Raw genomic sequence first — 18,734 nt, 5'->3', positions numbered from 1 at the left:
TTAATCTGTCTCGTGTAAGTTTAATTCTTAGTGCAGCTGGAAGGCCCTGAGGGTAGAGAAGAATTTCTTCCTTCTCTTCAAGAGTAAAGAAGGAGGGCTCCTTGGGTCCCACAGAGGGCTCCTCCTTCAGGTGACCTCCAGCAATGGATTCCCTTAAGATGTTCAAACTTGACAAGGGTCAGAGTGCCCTGGGGGGCTTATTAAAACATAGATTGCTGGGCCCTGCCCTCAGACCTGCTGCTTCCACTAGTGTGGGGTCTGAGATTCCCAAGCCTGGCAAGCTGCAGGTGAGGCTGCTGCTGCTCTGGAGGTAGACCCCCAACTTCCTGATGCTGTAACTGAGCTTCCACCAGTGGCCAGGGCCAGCGGTGCAGCCAGCTGTCCCTGTTGTCTCCAGCCATACAGGCATTCCAGGGAGCCCAGCGGTAACTCGAGCATTGCCCAACTTTGTGGATGTTCTACGTCGTTACCCTTGTCCTCCCTCTGTCATAGGAGTAGGGGAGAAAGGTGCCAGGTGACAATTTTCAAGTGTTATTTTCAACATCTTGCCACTTGGCTTAAGTTAGAGGAACTCAATGCTTACTCAGTGGCCCCAAACTTTCCTTCCTCTTTATTTATTTATTATTAATACTATTGTAAAAGGGGCACAAGGTGCAAGAGTGCCTGGCCCCAGGGATCCCAAAAAGACCAGGTCTGGTCACACACCACTGACGAATTCCAAAGGCCAGGAGACTGCTGGTGGTGACAAAAGAAAGGAGCTTATTTCAGGGAGGCTAATATCGGGAAGGCAGTGGACTGATGTTTCAAAGGCTGTCTCCGAAGTGCTAAAAATCCTGGTAGGTCTATCTAACCAGAATGTGGGACAGAGGTGGGTGGTATGTGCAGGTGGGCAGTGAAGGTCAGGTGCATCACTGTCTTGGGGTCAATCAGGCGGGATCTTGCTGGCGTCAAGGCAGTCCCTGCTGCTTGAGCGGGTAGTTCAGTTCTCATCAGGGGATGCTTTGCACACAGGGTCATTTGCCTGAGTTAAGAGATAAGCTGAACAGAAGAACTTAATTTGAAAGTACAGACTTGAGGTCAAAATGGAAGTAGTTGAAGTCCTCTTTCAGAATGATTTCAGAAGGGACTTTCTGAAGAAACAGCTCCTACCTGCCCAGGCTTCATCCATGCCTAAAAGTCAATGGCCAGATCTCTGCTTCTTGGGCATGTCCACCTCCTCAGAGACAGCCAGCCAGTGGGCGTGGCCACCTCAATGAGAAGGAGGAGGGTTGAGCTGCTGAAAGGAAGATGAGAAGTGAAATGATAAGTGAGGTACCCTCTTGGCTGCTCTAACTCTAAACCTCAATGGAAATGAAAGTGAAACGAGGGAGAAAGCTAAAAAGCTACACTGCTTAAAACCAGTGTCTTGGGAGATTTCAAGCAAGTTGCACTTTGCTTTCAAAATTTTCCTCTAGAGGCAGTATGAAGGAGCTCTCTCTCTCAGGAGATGAGTTCAGGAGTCTGCCACTTACTGGCTGTGTGATCTCAGGAAGTTACTTAACTTCTCTGTGCATAGGTTGTTTGGTGTCTGAAATGGGGCAATAATAGTACAAGTAAGATGCCCAGCATGTAACGTTAGCTGTTATTATATCAAGACTTCTGTTACTGAATTAAAGGAATCAAGACTTCACAGCAAACCACTGAAAGACAGGGGCAGCCTGGGAACAAGAATAACGCATTTCAATTCACCTTGTGTTTATGTCTGGGGTTTCTTAAACTAGAACCACATTAAAACCCTGAAAAGATCTACTTTTGTCATTTGGAGCCTCTCAGGGGGCCTGGCAACATCCCAGGTCCTCCCATGTTGTGGTTGTGAACTTTGTAGGGAGTGACCTGTGGCCTGCTGATCCCCTCACTGGCAGCACTGTCTCTGGCAGGTGAAGGAGATGCAAGTGGGGAAACTACAGGATGGCTACAGGTCAGCCTCATTCTATACAAATTGCAGACCTCTCTCCCAAGGAGGAGTGAGGTGGTCCCATTCATAAAGCAAGACAAGTGGCCCAGGACGGAAAGCCTGAGGGCCAAAAGAAACCAACAAGAAAGGGAGCAGTCTTGGAAAAAACACTAAATAAACATGGTAACAGAAACTGTTATATATACACCCATAAATGAAGATGACAGTTCTCAGGATTCTTTGAGATGGATGTCCCTATGCATCTAAATTTTGACCAATGGGATGTAAGCAGAAGTGAACTTATACTCTTCTCTCTTCTTCCCTGCTGCCTGGAATGCAGACATGATGGCTGGAGCCCCAAGCAGCATATTGGACCATGAGGTAATCTTAAGTCTGGAATCCTCTGCTAACAGAGACATGAGCCTGAGTCCCTGAGAATTGTGTGAAACTGCCATCTTGTCCTAAACTGCCTACTTCCAGGTTTCTTTTATATGAGAGAGAAATAAAATGGCAATTTATTCAATCCACTGTTATTTTTTGCTTTTCTGGTACAGGGAGACCAATGTAATCACAACTATACAGAAATTTGATACAAGTAAGTTATCTAACAAAGATTTTTTTAAAGATTTTTATTTGTTTATTCGAGAGAAAGAGCAGGAAGGCAAGCAAGCAAGACCCGGGGGAGGGGGAGAGGGTGGAAGTAGACTCCACGCCCAGCAGGGAACCCAACACAGGGCTTGCTCCCAGGACCTTGGAATCATGACCTGAGCCAAAGGCGGAAACATAACTGACTGACCCACCCAGGCACCCCAGTTAAGATTTTTTTAAGTTTATGTGTAACAACATAAACAAGGAACCTAGATATTGATGCTGGTTCTGTAGAAAGGGATAATGAATATCCCAAATGGCAAATAAGGGATAAAGAAAGAACTTTCATAATAATAAAAGAATAATCTCATTAGGAAGATTTTTTTAATCTTAAATTTGTATGTACTTCACAGCTTACTATAAAATAAAACAAAAACTGACAGACTACCAAGAGAGATAAACAAATCCACAAAGTTGGAGATCTTAACAATTTCTCTTAGCAACTGATAGAACAAGGAAGCAAACAAAAGAAAGGCAAGAATAGAAAGTTTAAACAATCCAGTTCCCTCTTGGGTATATTCCAAAGAAATGAGACCTTACATGCTCCCAAAGACATATTCAATAATATTCACAGCAGCTTTAATTAAAACAGACCCGAAACTGGAAATCTACATGGTTCTCAGTAACAGAATAAATAAATGACTTGTGTTATGTTAATTAATAGAATATTACATAACAAGGAAAAGACAATACAGTTCATTCACCGATCATACAGATGTGATGTTGAATGAGAGAAATCAGTTACAGAGTGCATATTCTATGATTCTGGGTACATGAGGTTCAAAAATAGGCAAAAATTCTGACACAGGTCAGAATGGCATTTAACCCTTGAGGCTTATGAGTTAGAAGCAGAGCAGAAGGGAATCTCTTCGGATGCTGAAATGTTCCATATCTTTATCTGGGAAGTGATTATATGGATGTACATATGTGTAAAAATTCATCGTAGTTATCTGTACACTATAAGCTATGCCTCAATAAATTAAAAAATGGAAGAGGCATTATTTGGAAGTTACATGCAAATTCATTAATCCATACACCCTCAAATCCCTCTACTTAACACTTAGGTGCAATAAAAATGTTAATTCTCTCTATGTGCCTTGACAGGGAAAGGCTTGAAATCCCTGCTCTGGGTAACAAGAAGCCAGTTAAGTTATTCCGGCAGAGCCTGAGGGTAGAGGACCACTACAGAGGATACTGGGAATCGACTGGGGAAGGAGGTATGCTGGTCAATTTCATGTGTCACCTAGATGGGGCCACAGGATGCCCAGATCGCTGCACAAACATTATGTCTGCGTGTGTCTGTCAGAGGTGTTTCCAGAAGTGATTAGCATTTGAATCAGTGGACTTGGTAAAAATAGATGGCCCTCCCCAAGTAGAGTGGGCATCAGCCAACCCATTAGGGTACAAACAAAAGAAACAGGCAGAGGAAGTTTGAATCCCCTCCCTCAGCCTGACTGCGCGAGCTGACATATCAGTCATCTCCTGCCACTGCCTGCTATGGAGGGATATTTAAGAACGAGCCATGTGAAAACTGCTATTGAATTGTCTGTGATGAAGGAATGGAGGATGGGGGCTTCAGCATCTCTGAGAGTCCCCTAGGTAAGAACTTGTCGGGAAAACCTCTCTCTCTCTCTCTCTCTCTCTCTCTCCCCCTCTCTCAGGCATAGCAATGGGGGATTTTGCTCTTTTGAGAAGCTGGTTTGGGTTTACCTTACAGTAAATGATTCTTTTCCCCACTTTGTCTTGGCTGCTACCCAGCTTGCAGCCACAGCAACTGGAGAGGACTCAGAAATGCACCTGTGCACCCCACCCCACCCTTTCCTGCTAGCTTCATCTTCTTTTTCTCCTTGTGCTTTCCTTCACCCCAATTTCATTTCATCTTCCTACACCTATCTTTGGAGGTTGCCACAACTCCTCTTTTAGGATACAGGTGGGGCATAAATAAATAAGAAAAGGGATGGATGAGGACAGGGGGAGGCAGTCCACTCAGATGGAGAAAGAGTGTGTAAAGTAAAGGCTGAATAGATATTACTCCAGATGATCTACAATGCCAACAAACATATAAAAGGAAGCTTAACGTCACAAATACTTTGGGAAATGCGGATCCGAACCACAATGAGACACTGAAACATCACCTCATACCCATTTTGATGGCTTCTATCAAAAAAGGAAGGAAGGAAAGAAGGAAGGGAGGGAAGGAGGAAATAAGCGTTGGCAAGGATATGGAGAAAAAGGAACCCTCACCCATCACTGGTGGGAATGTAAACCAGCGCAGCCATTTTGGGGAACAGTTTGGAGGTTCCTCAGAAAATTAAAACTAGAACTACCATAGTATCCAGCAGTGCCGCTTCTGGGTGTATATCAAAGGAAATGAAGGGTGGATTTGGAAGAGATTTGCACACCCATGTCTATAGTGTCATTATCCACAAGAGCCAAGAGGTGGAAGCAACCCCAAGGTCCATCAACAGATGAATGGATAAACAAGTAGGATATATCCACGTACAGGAAGGTGGTTCTGTCACATGGTACTGCATGGATGAGACTTGAGGACATTATGCTAAGTGAAATAAATAAGCCAGTCACAAAGAGACAAATATTGTATGAATGCACTTATGTAAGGGATCTAAAGGGATCAAATTCACAGAGACGGGAAGTAGAATGGTGGCTACCCAGGGAGGTGGGCCGGGGTGGGGGCGGGGGGGTGTTGTTTGATGAGTACAGAGTTTCAGCTTCACAAGATAAAATGTTATGGAGATTGGCTGCAGAGCAATGTGAGTGGACCTAACGCTACTGAACTGTACACTTAGAGATGCTTAAAATGCTCAATTTTATGTTGTGTGCCTTCTTTTAATTAAGTGTAATTTTTTTTAAAGTAAAGACAAGAAAGACTAGCTTATCTTTTGACAAGTTTGCTCAGTGTGCTTCCTGGTGTCAAGCTGAAAGTAGCCAGGGCTTCATTTAGAATCTGTCCATCCCATCCCGGTCACTCAGGAGAGAGAGGAGGTATTTACAGCCAGCCAGTGAGGGTAAGAGGAAATTCAATCACCTGGCTTGGATGTCAATAAACATTCAGGATTTGCATGATAATTCTTCTTAGGTTTCTTTTTTTCCTAAGTTAAGATTGCCAAACAATTTTAACTGCTCTCCTTGAATACATAATCAGAACCACGTTTATGAGACAGGATTTTTTCCCCTTTCTACTCTCTCAACATCTACCCCCTTGTTACTATGTTCTTGTGACAATGTACCTCCCACACACAACCAAAGAAGCACAAATTTTAAATGAAGTGGTTTATATCGAGGATCTTGGTTATTTAACATGCCATGTCACCGAAGCGAGCTAATGGAGTAAGCAGAGGAGAATATAGGTTAGTGAGTCAATACTATTAGAGTTCATCTGAGGCCGAGCAGTGCTTTCAGATGATTCATGTTCCATTCATTTTCATTCTGTCACAGATGCTCTACTCTTCGTTCCGACCTAAAGGCCACGCTAGTGGCTGGTCCTCGTTCCATGGCTTTGTGCAGTTTTGTAGAAGGTTAAAACTTGATAAGTCTGGCTCAGATATCTGGTTTTAATGTCACGTGATAAAAGCTGGAAATCAACAGACAAAACCAGGAAAGAACTTCTAAAACAAACTGAATTTCCTGTAAATTAAAGAAGTGAAAAACTGTTTGCTCCACCTGACACACATCACTCCACACCCAAGTATAGAAACTGAGTTAAATTCAGATGGAAATCATACTTGTTCTGTGACCTTGGGAGTGTCTTCCACTTTCATCTAATTTCTTCCATCCATAAAATGATCATTAATAATATTTACTTTTTTTTAAGATTTTTTTTTAAGTAGGCTCTAACTTGGGGCCTAAACTCATGACCATGAGATCGAGACCTGAGCCGGGATCAACAGTCAGATACTTAACTGGCTGAGCCACCCAGGTACCCTAGTAATATATACTTCTGACTTAAGACATCCAAATCTGTTTAAAAGAGAGAGGATGGGGTGCCTGGGTGGTTCAGTGGTTGAGCATCTGCCTTTGGCTCAGGTGGTGATCCCGGGGTCCTGGGATTGAGTCCTGCATCGGGCTCCCCTCAGAGAGCCTGCTTCTCCCTCTGTCTGTGTCTCTGCCTCTCTCTGTGTCTCTCATGAATGAATAAATGTAAAATCTTTTAAATAAATACATACATACATACATACATAAAGTAGAGAGGATGCACCAAGGTTACCAGAAGCACTGAAATTGCAATGTGCTAGACTGGCTGGCTGGTTATAGTCTCATTAACCCAGTCTGACAATCATGGCCCTAAGGAGTCCTCCCATCTTGTGCCCATGGTGAAGACAGCTTCCAGTCCATTAACATGGGACTGCAAATACCATCCACATACATAAGTGGTCTCCAAAGGTCTGTCAAGTGGTCTTTGATAGTTTGGTCATTTCAGAGGAAAATGTGATCAAATTATTTTGTTTACAGAGATTTCATAAACTTGGAATGTAATATTAAAGCACATTTTTGCAGGCATCCTATTACATGATTTTTTTTCAGGTTTGAAATCTTTTTATTTGAAGAGTCAAAATTATGTGTTCCAATAATTAAGATCATTTGAACAATAGCAGCAACAAAAAGAAATGGCACTGATTAAATTGCATTTTACAGCCTGCAGGACCCCTTGGACCAGCTTGGTTTTTACTTTAAATTTCACTGTCATCCCACCAGCTTCTTCCTTCACCAACATGCAGGCTCTTTTTCTTCCTTGCCAGCCAGCTGGCAGATGGGAGAGGCAGGCAAGGCTTGTTGTCAATAGTTCTCAGTTCTTTGATGTGAAAAGGTGTGGAGTAGTCATTTAAACTTAATCCAACGTCTTTGCATTTTACAAAGTGAAACAGCTGAAAGGGACTTGTGGAAGGTACAGTGCATGCAGGCACATTCTGATTCACTTGCTCACTTCTCCTGTTCAACGGTTTTAAAGGTAGTGGGTTTTTCTCTTGTGTTTCTGTCTCCTTCAATTTCTATTTGACGAATTTCTCAATCTCAGCCACATTGGGTTAGTCTGTGCACTGGCCACCGAGTGACCACCCTACTACATTCTTAATAGTTATAGATTTTTTTTAAGATTTTATTTATTTATTTATTTATTTATTTATTTATTTATTTGAGAGAGAGAGAGAGAATATGAGCAGGGAGAGGGATAGAGGGAGATGGAGAAGCAGACATGTAGCTGAGCAGGAGCTCATTGGGGCTTAATCCTAGCACCCTGAGGTCATGACCTGAGCCAAAGTCAGATGCTTAATGGACTAAGCCACCCAGGTGCCCCTTAACAGTTAATTTTTTAGAAAGTTGTACATACACTTCAAAGATCTTGTGATTAATCTTGGAGTATTTTCACCTCACTAGCATGTTCCTCTTAATAAGTAATATAGTAATAGAGACCATGGAAATATATAGCAATATAGTATAGTACTGTATACTACCATAACATAGAGTATGTACTACTATAAATAATATAGTAAGATCTAATATGGTAGCTAAGAAAGGAATAGACTTAACAATCAAAGAATTTCCTTCTAAATTGGTATCAACTAATATATGCCACCAGTATTTCTATAGCATTTTGCAGTTTATAAATGCTTTCAGTTTCACTTCAGCAAACTGTGAAGGAACTAAGCTCCCAAAATTTAAGTGGTTGAGATAGCCCACGTTTGAGACAGCTCCAAGCCATTAATGGTAGCTCCATCAAAATTTGAAATACACTGCTAGAGAACAGAGAAACTAACTTTTTTTTTTTTTTTTTTTTTGAGAGGGAGGGAAGGAGAGAGAGTACGAGTGTGAAGGGGAGTGCAGAGGGAGAGAGAGAATCTTAAGCAGATCCTGGGATCATGACCTGAGCCAAAATCAAGAGTCGGCCCCTTAACCGACTGAGCCACCTAGGTGCCCCAAACCTAACATTCTTTTCACAGAGATGCATGATTTAGAGAATTTGGGTTTTTCTTTCAGATCACTTTGTACTGAGGATGAGGAACTAATTTCATTTGAACTGCCATCAAAATATGATTTTTTGTTTCATTATACTGTTTATGAATTAACTGAGGCATAATACTTTTCAAAAACAAGCATTATTTTATGATACCAAAAATGCAAACTGAGGATTCTTTTTATCATTTCAATTGACCCATTTAATAGTCCTCAAGTGAATTGTCTTACCCATTCCTTTGGGGCTAAAATTTCTCATTTTAATGCAGGGGAATACAGTGAGGGGAGGGAGGGAAGGCTATCAGGATACCTTAAAAGTAAAGGACAATTGTGCAAACAACTAATTGTGAAGTTTGGCTCTTTCCCCACAGTTGATGGTTCTTCATTCATTCAAGAATAAAATCAATGGCATGTTGTTGGGCATATTTTCACACCATATGCAGATGCTTGTAGAACATGAAGAATGACTTTCCAGGACTAAATGAAGCCAGACTGGAGTAGGAATCCTTCTCCATGGCAACATATGCATGACATACTGGTTGGATTACTATCTGAATGCAGTCACCAGCGAGCTCTGTCCATGATGTCTGTGCGATCCAACGCCATCTGACAGGCCCCCAGCACCTGCTGTCATCCTGACTCATCAGGAGTGAATCTCTATTCTCTAAATCCACAGAAGTCAATTCTAAGGAAATAAACTAATAAAGGTGTTGAACTTAACCTAGTACTGAAGATTTCATCAAAGTGTAGATAGATACCCTGCAAGAGATATCAGTGTAATCCCTCCCATCATTATGAAACCATTATCACTAATTTTTTTTTTTAAGGAGGCTCCATGCTGGGCTCTAATGTGTGGCCTAAACTCACAACATCAAGATCAAGACCTGAGCTGAAATCAAGAGTTGGACACTTAACCAACTGAGCCATGCAGGTGCCCCAATTATCATTAATTTTTAAAGATTCAGCTTCATGTTTATTATTTAAAAATTTGTGACAAATATATTTTTAATTAACTGAAAATTTGGGAATTACACATTTCTTTAATACCCATTAGAGGCCCTACAGAGAGCAAAGATTCAGAATTATGACATAGAAGTTTATATACTACATTCACAAGAAACACTCATTTCCCCATGAGGTGGACAACTAAAATCATACAATGGCAAGTCATATTTTACCAATCCACAGAATTGAAATAAGTTTATGAATGGAATTTTCTCAAGACTCGGGCACCTGGGTGGCTCAGTGGTTGAGCATCTGCCTTTGGCTCAGGTTGGGATCCTGGGATCCTGGGATCTAGTCCCGCATCAGGCTCCCTGCAGGGAGCCTGCTTCTACCTCTGCCTGTGTCTCTGTCTCTCTCTCTGTGTCTCTCATGAATAAATAAATAAAATCTTTAAAAAAATAAAGAACTTTCTCAAGACTGTATTTTTTCTTCCATACATTTTCTTTCCCTTGACACATGCTAATCTTGTCTATAAATGAGCATCGCCAGTAAATGATTAAAATTATAAACTGATAACAAAATATTTACTAAATCTTTTAATTATGCAACTTTTTTGACATGCCTCAACATTTTTCTAGGGTATCTGGGTGGCTCAGTCGGTTGAGCATCTGCCTTCAGCTCATGTCATGATCCCGGGGTCCTGGGATAGAGTCCCAAGTTCCAAGTCCTTCTCCCTGCTCAGAGTAGGGTCTGCTTCTCCTTTTGCCCCCACCCCTGCTCATGCTTGCTCTCTCTCCATCTCTGAAATAAATTTAAAGATGTATTTTTTTAAAACATTTTTTCGGGGATCCCTGGGTGGCTTAGCGGTTGAGCGCCTGCCTTCTGCCCAAGGGCATGATCCTGGAATCCCGGGATCAAGTCCTGGGATCGAGTCCCGCATCGGGCTCCCTTCCTGGAGCCTGCTTCTCCTTCTCCCTCTGCCTGTGTCTCTTCCTCTGTGTGTGTGTGTGAGTGTGTGTGTGTGTGTCTCATGGATAAATAAATATAATCTTTATTAAAAAATAAATAAAAACATTTTTTCTACTGTTAAAGTGATTCCTACTTGATATGGCAGAAATAAATATCAAAATATTACAGCATATTACATAAAAATGCCCATGATTTCTAGTTTCATTCAAAAAAATAATTCAGAATATACATTAGATAAAAATCTTAAGTTTCACCAAGCCAAAAAGAAAATACTGTAAATAAAGTAATAAAAGACAAATAGGAAAATATATTACATTAGAGGCTTTTCCAACACAGTAAGAAAAAGAAACAAGCAAGAGAAAATGGAGGAAGGCCATGAATGGGTGTCATTCTGAAGAGGAGCTACGAACACCGTCTCTGGTGATTCCTGGTACAGGAAATTGTGCACAACACAGAGTAATGAACTAGGGCTCACTAGACTCTTTATGGCTTGTGGTAAATATCTGCTGAGCCCATTCAATACTTTTTCACCCTGGATCCCTGCCCACCAAGAAGCTTCTGATTAATAATTTGTTTTGTTAGTTTTCTGGAACCTGAGTAGGATGAGCTGAATTATAAATCATGAATGCATTAATTAGCTCTGGGACCTATACACAGTCTCATAGTAAAAGAAACTAACAGGTGAGGGAACTAGGGAGGTGTTCAAGTGTACATACTTGCAACTACCAGATAAATAAGTCCTGAAGATCTCATGCACAGCACAGAGATTACAGACAATACTGTATTATAAACTTCAAAGTTGCTAAGAGACTAGATCTTAATTGTTCCCACCACACAAAAGAGATGGTAATTATGTGACACAATAGAGGTGTTCCCTAAGGCCACTAGGAATCATATTGTAATCTATAAAGCCTACCGTAAACTTACACAATGTTATATGTCAATTGTAACACTTTTTAAATAAGATCTTATTTATTCATTTGACAGAGAACAATAGAGAGTACAAGCAGGGGTGGAGGAGATGGTGGAGCAGAAGGACAGGGAGAAGGGAGAACCCTACTCCCCACTGAACAGGAAGCCCAATGCTGCTAGATCGCTGGACCCTGGGATCAGGATCTCAGCTGAAGGCAGACCCTTAACCAACTGAGCCACCCAGGTGCCCAAAACTAACACTTTGTAACAGAAATTTATAGCTAACAAAATACCTTCACATTTGTTGCCAATTGTGAGTTTGCATCAAAATCACTTCTCTGGGCCTAATCAATTCTGGAGACCAATATTAATCAATTTTATGGACTTAAAAACTCAGGAATCAAATCCTTTATTAGTAAAATGTTGATTCCTTGAGAAGTAAGAATGCTGTGGGAAATGCTCGGGATTTTGCCCAGGGACAGAGAAAAAGAAGCTAACAGAATGGACTTGAAGCAGTCAAGGTGAGAAATAATGAAATTGCTTGGTTCACAACATTCCCAGTTGGGCTTATCCAACAAACCAGTTCCACTAGGGGTCAGGCTTTACTCACAGTCTATGCCAGTCCCTGCCAGTGAGGTATCAGAGGTGGGTTCCCTTCCCTCCCCGTCCCCCCTGCCCCCCACATCCTGCCCTTCCTTCCTTTCTTCATTCCTCCCTTCTTCCCTCCTGGTTGTTCATTCAGCATGTGAATTTTGAGCACTGGCTATACACCAGGCACAGTAGCAGATACTAAAGGTACAGGTAAGAGCTCCCACAGTCACAAAGACAAGAGTAGCAAAAGGACTTTAACAAAATAAATTGTAGAAACAAAATTACAAACCCTGTATTCTTGAACTCAACCTTGATTAGAAAAGGTAATTACAGCAGAAGTTAGCCACCTCATCAGCAGTTAATATTCAATTCTTAAAATAGTTCTCAAAGTGAGGTCCACAAAACCCTAGGGTCCCTTGGGAGCTTGACAGCTTCCCAAGATTTGAAGACTTTTCTAAATAAACAAATAAACACAATTTTCTAATGAGATCAATGGTGATATTTATTTTATATCCAAATCTGTTAACATTTGCATGATTTGCATCAGTGAACCAATATTTTCCAAATGATCAATGTTAGAAAATCATTGCATGAGTAAAAGATCCATTCAAAGTATAAGACAGGTGAAGGGATTTTTTTTTTTTTTAGGTGAAGGGATTTTAATGTAAGAGAGTACAAAAGTTCATTTGTGTATGGGTTCAGATTCTACATCGCAACTAGGCTTTAAGAAACTACCATTTATCAAGTTTCAATACATCAAAGAATATAGTCAACTGTCTCTTAAAAGATTTGTAAAACAGCCCCACCTCCACCTCAACCGACATTTTTTTTTTATTTATTTATGCATTTGAGAGAGAGAGTGTCTGTGCATGAGCAGGAAGAGGGTCACAGTGAGAGGAGAGAATTCCCAAGCGGATTCCGGGATGAGCCAGAAGCCCCACGTGGGGCTCCATCCAGGACCTCGAGATCACAACCTGAGCCAAAATCAAGAGTCAGCCATTCAATCAACTGAGCCACCCAGGCGCCCCCCACCCCCCATTTCGAATGCACGTCCACATGAGACCATATTTTCTCCATAGATGTCAAACAAGAACAACTTATCAATTGAATGCAGAAGCAGGTATTCTATTGAACAGTCTGTTAAGCCAGACATGAAAGAGGTTTGCAAAAATGTAAAATAATGTCACTCTTCTCATTAATAATTTTAGTTTTAGAAAATACAGCTATCTTTTTTTTAAAATAGGTTATTTCGGGATCCCTGGGTGGCGCAGCGGTTTGGCGCCTGCATTTGGCCCAGGGCGCGATCCTGGAGACCCGGGATCGAGTCCCACATCGGGCTCCCGGTGCATGGAGCCTGCTTCTCCCTCTGCCTGTGTCTCTGCCTCTCTCTCTCTCTCTCTCTCTGTGACTATCATAAATAAATAAAAATTTTTAAAAAAATAAAATAAAATAAAATAGGTTATTTCTGTTAGCATTTAATGGAGGTTTTTTTTTTTTTTTAAGATTTTATTTGTTTATTCATAAGAGACCCAGAGACACTGGCAGAAGGGAAGCCAGCTCCCCACTAGGAGACTGATGTGGGACCCCGGGATCATGACCTGAGCCCAAGGCAGATGCTCAACCACTGAGCCACCCAGGTGCCCCCATGTAATGGGTTTATTATTTCCATTTTTAAATGAATTAATAAGTATTTTTACATTTTTCAGTGGTAATTTTTAATACAGTTAATATGATGTCAGGCCTATATATAGAAGTTCTTTGCAGTCATCAATAAGTTCTAAGAGTAAGAGAGTTCTGAGATTCATACCTCAGCATCACAATCTTTTTTTTTAAGATTTTATTTTTATTTATATGACAGCGAGCATAAGTAGGTGGAGTAGCAGGCAGAGGGAGAGGGAGAAGGAGAAACAGACCCCCCACCAAATGGGGAGCCTGACCCGGGCTCCATCCCAGGACCCTGGGATCATGACCTGAAGGCAGATGCTTAATCACTTAACCTCTTAACCACTGAGCCACCCCGTGCCCCTCAGCACCACCATCTTAATGGAATGGTGGGAGGAAGCAGAGGTTTCTTTCTTCTCTCTGCCGATGGGCAATGGAATTCAGTTCTCTGTGGACAGTGAAGAAGGCTGTGGGCAGAGGGCAATCTGAGATTTGAGAAGACGCCAGGAAGTTTGAGACGGTTGCTTTGGAAACCCAGGAGGGTGCTGGAAATTCGGTGTGCTCGTGCCCTGAGGCTCCTTAGGTTCCTCCTTTTGGACACTCTTTCTGAAGCCAGTGGCATGTGTGCAGGGCCTTTCTTGCCTGCAGAGCTGTCTCCAGATAACCCAGGGCTGCCAGCCCTCCTTGTTGTCACAGAGCCAGAGCCATGCTGAGATTCAGAGATTCAAGCAGAGGTGGGCAGGGCATGGGTCTTTTTGATTCTAGTCATCCTAGTGGGCACAAAGTGGTTGGTATCTATGGTCATTTTAATTTGCATTTCCTTCATGGCTAATGATGTTGAGCATATTTTCATGTATTTATTTTCCATTCGTATATCTTCTTTGGAGAAGGGTCAACTAAGAGCTTTTGTCCACTTTTTAATTGGGCAATTTGTCTTGTTATTATTGTTTCCTTTACATATTCTAAATATAAGTCCCTTATCAGATAGGTGACTTGCAAAAATTTTCCATCATTCTGTGGGTTGTCTTTTCACTTCCCTAATTGTGCCCTTTGCAGCATAAAGTATTTAATCGTGATGAAATCTAACTTGCCTTTTTTTTTTTTTCTTTTACGTCTTGTGTTTTTGGTTTCAGAGTCAAGAAATCAATTGCCTATTCCAAGTTCACAAAGATTTATTCTTATGTTTCCTTCTAACAGCTTTAGGGTTTTAGCTCTTACATTTAAGTCTTTGATCCATTTTGAGTAAATTTTGTCTACGGTTTTTAGGTAGGGGTTAAGTTCATTTTTATTCATGCAGACATCCAGTTGTCCCAGCATCATTTGTTGAAAAGACCATTCTTTCCACATTGCGTTTTCCTGGCACCTTTGTTGAAAATAAATTTCCCATGACTGTATGGATTTATTCCCAGACCATCAGATTTAGTCCATTGATCTGTATGTGTATCCTTACACCAGTACCACATTGTTCTTTATGAGTACACAGGTATAGCATGTTTTGTAATTGGAAAGTGTGAATCTTCCAACTTCGTTCTTTTTCAAGATTGTTTCTATATCCTTTGAATTTCCATAAGAATTTAAGATCAGTTTGCCAATTTCTGCAAAGAAGCCAGCTGAGATTTTGATGGAGATTGCACTGAATTTGTATATCAATTTGGGGAGTATTGCCATCTCAAAAACATTACATCTTCCAAACCATGAAAAGGAGATGTTTTTCCATTTATTTAAATCTTTAAGCTTTTAAATAACACTTTATAGTTTTCAGAGTACAAGTTCTATACTTATTTTATTAAATTGTCCCCTAATTATTTTGTTCTTTTTGATGCTGTTGTAAATTTTAATTTCATTTTCAGATTGTTTATTGCTAGTGTGTAGAAATACAATTGATTTTTATATGTTGATCTTATAGCCTTTAACTGCTGAATTCATTTATTAACTTTAATAGATTCATCATGCATGCTTAAGGATTTTCTACATTACAAACTCACATCATCTGGAATCACAGTTTTATTCATTCCTTTCCAATCTGAATGCCTTTGTTTTTCTTGTCTAACTACATTGGTTAGAACCTCTAGTAGAATGTTGAATGGAAGTGGTGAAAGCAGACACATCCTTGCTTATTCCTCATCCTAGAGGAAACAATCTACCACTAAGTAGGATATTAGCTGTGGTGCTCCACAGATGCCCTCTGTCAGGTTGAGGATTTTGTATCCCTAGATCATGGAGTATTTTGGCCATGAAGAGATGTTGAATTTTGTCAAATGCTTTTTACTGCATCTACTGAGGTAATAGAAATAATTTTGCCTTTGTGTAAACTTTGTTCTGGGCCTGTCATGTGATCCTTTTTAGTTATGAAGATGCGAAGCAAGTACACAGCCATTACCTCCAGAAGGGCATGTAACAGGCTACTCTGGAGATTAGCTATGATCCTGGGTTGGATCTGTGGAGCTCTCCCATGCATCTAGTTGGTTTTCATTTGTTTTTAAAGATTTTATTTATTTACTAGAGAGAGAACATGAGCTGAGGGTAAGGGGCAGAGGGAGAAGGAGAACCAGACTCCTTGCTGACCAGGGAGGCTGATGTGGGTCTAGACTGACCCCAGAATCACGACCTGAGCTGAAGGCAAATGCTTAACTGCTTAACCTACTGAGCCCCCCAGGCACCCCTCCCATGCATCTATTTGAATTCTCAAAATTTAATCAGTATCAAGCACTCTTCTGGAAGGGAAGAGGTACAAAGATATTGCCTCTTCTTAATGAGATATATCAGATTTGTAAGGCACCTTTTATGGGAATATCTGCCCTACCCAGCCATTCTAGTAGCTGATTTGCTTCCCAGGGAAGGAAGGTGGCTCAGTGGTTAAGAGCATCTGCCTTCGACTCAGGGCGCTATCGTAGGGTGATCCTAGAGTACCGGGATTGAGTCCCACATCGGGCTCCCTGCATGGAGCCTGCTTCTCCTGCTGCCTGTGTCTCTGCCGCTCTGTCTCTGTGTCTCTCATGAATAAATAAATAAAATCTTTAAAAAAAAGAATAGAAAGTGTTCCCAACTACAACCCATTTATCCTGTGGAAGGGGTAGCTGCCTATAGAAGCTCTTCCACATCCACCATTTACTAGACAGTGTGGGTTGTCCTCAATATGGGGGTGATCTGGATTTGGGTCACCACGTAGCACATGCAGGAAGCTTCATCAAGGGTCTTTTCCGGTTCCCAGGGTACCATGTGGCTCAGCTATTAAAGCAGTTCCTGTAGTATACAGACGGGACCTAATACCAGATGGATGTTCAGCCTCAGGGTTGCCCATTAGTAACATGTGAGAAGCTCTGAGACTACCAGGACCACTCTTCAGAAGCCAAAAACAACAATAACAACAAAAAGGTGAAATTTAGCTCAAAGGGGCACCTCTGAGTTTTGTCCTGGAAGCAAGCACAGGAGGATTATTTCACTGACTGGAGAGCAGAAGTGCTGACTATCTTTCCTGTGCCATACACTCTCCATCTTTCTCTTCCCTGCTCTGTGCCTGGGAGATGGGCATGCATGGGCCAACTCAACAGACCCGGACTCTGCCTTCCAATTAGGTTTAGATGGTGAGGTTTGATCACTAGCAGAGGATCAGAAGACCAAAGAAGGGGAAGGGAGGTCATTTATTCTCCTGGTTTTCTCTTTTGGGTCAACAAGGGGGTATCTGTCTCTGTCTTGCTAAGGCTATTTTTCCTGTCGGTTACTGGAAACAGGACACTGCCCCTTGGTGCTTTAACGGACCCCACCTGCATCTCTGTAAACAGTCCCTTTGTTAAACCCTTTACAAACAACCCAACTTGAGTGTGCTGCTTCCTGCCACTGCCTGGACTAGTAAAGCAAATTTGAGGTCCTTGAACTTATCTTGGGAGGAAAATTTGGGGAGAAAAACTTGACTTTCTGCTATTCATTCTGATTTGAACTTTGAAAGAAATGTGAACTTATTTTATTGTCCATGCCAAAAAGCAGAGCACAAGTTACAGCATTTGCTTTCATCTATTCCCCACCTACCTGGCAGCATCTGGACAGCAATATTCATATTTGGAGTCCTGTGGGTGATAGATGTTCAAGATATGTTCATCAGCCATAACTGAATTGTAAGACCTTAGGCAGGTCACCTCCTCTCCAGGATTCAACTTTTTCAGACTGGTGCCTATCCAGGAACACCCACTCTGGCTAAGTAGGAATAAAACAAAGTTAGTATAGGGCTAATTGGAATACTCATTAGATAAGTGCTTTATGTCAGCTTTATTGTTTTTGAGGACACTGTAATATGAACTTGGTTAACAGAGGAGGTTGGACAGAATGTCAGCGAAGTGCTTTTAATCAAATATTTTAAATGACACATAATTACCACAGTGTTCTAGAGCAAATGGGCCTTCAAGGGGATTGAGTCCCCTTGAGTCCCCAAAGGGATAGTCCTACCCTTAAGTAATTTACCTGAGAACAGGAGCCAGATTAAAGAATAGAGCCGTGCAGCCCTGGTGGAGTAGTGGTTTAGCGCCGCCTGCAGCCCAGGGTGTGATCCTGGAGACCGGGGATCGAGTCCCACGTCCGGCTCCCTGCATGGAGCCTGCTTCTCCCTCTGCCTGTGCCTCTGCCTGTCTCTCTCTCTGTGTATCTCTCATGAATAAATAAATAAAATCTCTAAAAAAAAATAAATAAATAAGGAGCAGAGCCATACAGCCAGGACATGTGCCACTATGGTCCAATCTATATACGACACCAGAAGATGCCTGCCTCTTATAATTGTAACAAAATGCCCGTTTATGATACTCTGTACAGCATGATCCCAATTTCATAGTGTTCATATCCACCTGTTTATACGGGAGGAGGGATCATTTTAAGAATGGATGTTTACACTTATGATGAAAACCCGAAGAAATGAATTTTTAAAAAGGGCGATGGATGTTTATTGCTGCATGGTGCGGGAGAGTGTGAGCTTATTCTTTCTATAATTAAAAAAAACAAAAAAAAAACAAAGCTATTTGCATTTGGTGGAGGAGGACCTGGGCGAGGCTCCCCTGCAGGGGTATCGGAGGAGGGGCTGGGGTCGGCTCGCTCCTGCCGGCCTGTAGCTCCACTTCCCCGC

At 41.6% G+C, this 18,734-nt stretch overlaps 1 long non-coding RNA gene across 1 annotated transcript; it reads right to left on the bottom strand.

The window, feature by feature from the left end:
• Positions 1-5,857: 5,857 nt before the first annotated feature.
• On the bottom strand, positions 5,858-18,722 carry LOC140638853 (uncharacterized). The gene is made up of 2 exons (XR_012035816.1): positions 17,654-18,722; positions 5,858-6,173 (listed from the first exon to the last, which is right to left on the bottom strand). It is a non-coding gene; the product is annotated as an uncharacterized lncRNA (long non-coding RNA).
• Between the last annotated feature and the right edge of the window lie 12 nt (positions 18,723-18,734).

This window comes from Canis lupus, chromosome 1, assembly GCF_048164855.1.
Source record: "Canis lupus baileyi chromosome 1, mCanLup2.hap1, whole genome shotgun sequence".
Lineage (NCBI taxonomy): Eukaryota > Metazoa > Chordata > Mammalia > Carnivora > Canidae > Canis > Canis lupus.
This window is presented reverse-complemented; position numbering and strand designations above follow the sequence as displayed.